We start from the raw sequence: 2,458 nt of genomic DNA on the forward strand, positions 1-2,458 counted from the left end.
TCCAGACAACAGAATATCATTCAGTGATCAAAAGATATGAATTACCAATGAAAAGACATGGAGGAATCTTAAATTCATATTACCAAGTAAAGAAGCCAATCTGAAAAGGATGTATACTGTTTGATCCCAACTATATGACATTGTGGAAAAGGAAAAATATTGAAACAGTAAAAAAATCAGTAAAAAGATCCCTTTCCAGGGACAGGGAGTGAATGAAGAGAAGAAAAAGTAGAATACAGAGGAATTTTAGGAGAATGAAACTATTCTGTATGATATAATGGTGCATATGCAACATTACATATTTATCAAAACCCATAGAGCTATACAATACAAAGAATAGCCCAAGTTTAAACTATTCACTTTAGCTAATAATAATGTATCAATATTTTCTCATTAATTATAACAAACGTTATCATATTAATCCAAGAATAAGATAAATTATGTTGAGGGAAGAGTGAGTATATGGGAATTCTGTATTTTTTTTTAAAGACACATTTATTCAGCATTAAGACCAGACTATTACATTTAGCAATCAACATGGGTGTAAAAAACAAACAAAGAAACAAACAAAAAAACAACTACATTAAAATGCTTTTTTGGAATGCTTTACACTTTCCACAGAAGAGAAACTAAAATAAACTTGTTATACAATTGGTTACAAATACAGTCCTCGAATTTTTTGCCCATACACAGTCTAAAACATATCTTTTTTGTAGCAGCCAGGCACTGCCACCACTGTGCTTGGCCAAGTTTACAAATCTGTTATAACCTGTAGTTTCCCTATCACTTCTCTGGATCTCCCATCATGCTAAGCTTTGCTTCCTGGAAGGACTTAAAAACCTCTTGTCACTGGCAAAGCTACTGCTGTTGCCGCTGGAACCACCACAGCCATCTTGATTTTGTGGTTTGGCAAAGTATTGGCTTCCACCACCATAGGGGCCAGAGCTTCTGCCTCCAAACTTCCCTCCATTCATGGACCTAAAATTTGAAGACTGATTGTTTTAACTGCCAAAATCGTTATAGCTTCTGACAGCTCCAAAGTTCCTCTCATCATTACCAAATGGATTATAGCTATCCCCACTGCTACTCTACCCATCACCAGAGCCACTTTACCCACTGACATTTTCTTCATGACTGAAGCTGTTGTCATTTCCATCAAAACCACCTCCACAACCACCACCAAAGTTTCCAGAAACACTCTGACCTCTTTAGTTAGATGAAGCACTCATCGTCTCTTGCTTGGATAGGGTTTTCCTTACTTCATAGTTGTGGACATTCATAGTACGGTATTTTTGCATGGCAAGCCAGTCTATGGAGTTGTAAAAATGTTATAAAAGCAAACCCTTTTTTCTTGCCACTGCCTTGGTCAGTCATGATTTCGTCATTTTAATTTTCTCATACTGTTCAAAATAATCTATAGATAATGTTCTTCAGTGTCTTCTTTAATGCCACCAACAAAAATCTTTTTCACAGTTAAGTGGGCACCAGGTCTTTGAGAATGGTCTCTTGAGAAAGCCCTCTTTTGTTCTGCACTCTTCTGTCCACCTTGTGTGGCCTTGTATTCATGGCTGCATTCACTTCCTCCATGCTGGCATAGATAACAAACCCAAAGCCTCTGGAGCCCTTGGTATTTGGATCTCTCATTACCACACACTATGTAAATGTTCCCCATTACTCAGAATGGCTGCTCAGGCCCTCATGGGTTGTTTCAAACCTCAAACCTCCCATCAAGAGCTTCTGCAACTGTCTAGATTCTTTGGGAGACTCTGACTTAGACATGCCTGAAGTGGGAAGGGAGACCGGGAGACCTTTTTTTTTTTTTTTTTAAAGATTGTATTTATTTATTTGACAGAGAGAGATCACAAGTAGGCATAGAGGCAGGCAGAGAGAGAGAGAGAAGGAAGCAGGCTCCCTGCTGAGCAGAGAGCCCGATGCGGGACTCGATCCCAGGACCCTGAGATCATGACCTGAGCTGAAGGCAGCGACTTAACCCACTGAGCCACCCAGGCGCCCCTGGGAAGGGAGACCTTAAAATGATGCTTCCTCGGCAGGATCCGTGGGCAGAGAGGGGAAATTACATATTTTTTAAATCAACTTTTCTGTAAACCTGAAACTGCTCTAAAAAGAAGCCATTAATGATCAAATAAAAATAATAGTGTTGATTATTTTTTTAAATATTTTATTTATTTGTCAGAAAGAGGAAAAGAGCACAAGTTGGGGAGGGGGCAGCAGGCAGAGGGAGAAGTAAGATTCCCCCTGAGCAAGGAACTGATTATGGGACTTGATCCCAGGACTCTGGGATCAGGACCTGAGCCAAAGGCTTATTAACTAATTGAGCCATTCAGGCATCCTGATTATGTTCATTGTTTTAATTAATAATTATTAGGCAAAAAAAAAAAATATACAAAACATACAACACAAGCAACTTCTTTAAAATCCTACATATCTACAACCTCTG

The 2,458-nt window shown here is 38.8% G+C and overlaps 1 pseudogene; it reads right to left on the reverse strand.

Annotated features, from left to right (window-relative positions):
- Positions 1-803: 803 nt before the first annotated feature.
- On the reverse strand, positions 804-1,836 carry LOC122895438 (annotated as a pseudogene).
- Between the last annotated feature and the right edge of the window lie 622 nt (positions 1,837-2,458).

The sequence above is a fragment of the Neovison vison genome, chromosome 1 (genome assembly GCF_020171115.1).
Source record: "Neovison vison isolate M4711 chromosome 1, ASM_NN_V1, whole genome shotgun sequence".
NCBI lineage: Eukaryota > Metazoa > Chordata > Mammalia > Carnivora > Mustelidae > Neogale > Neogale vison.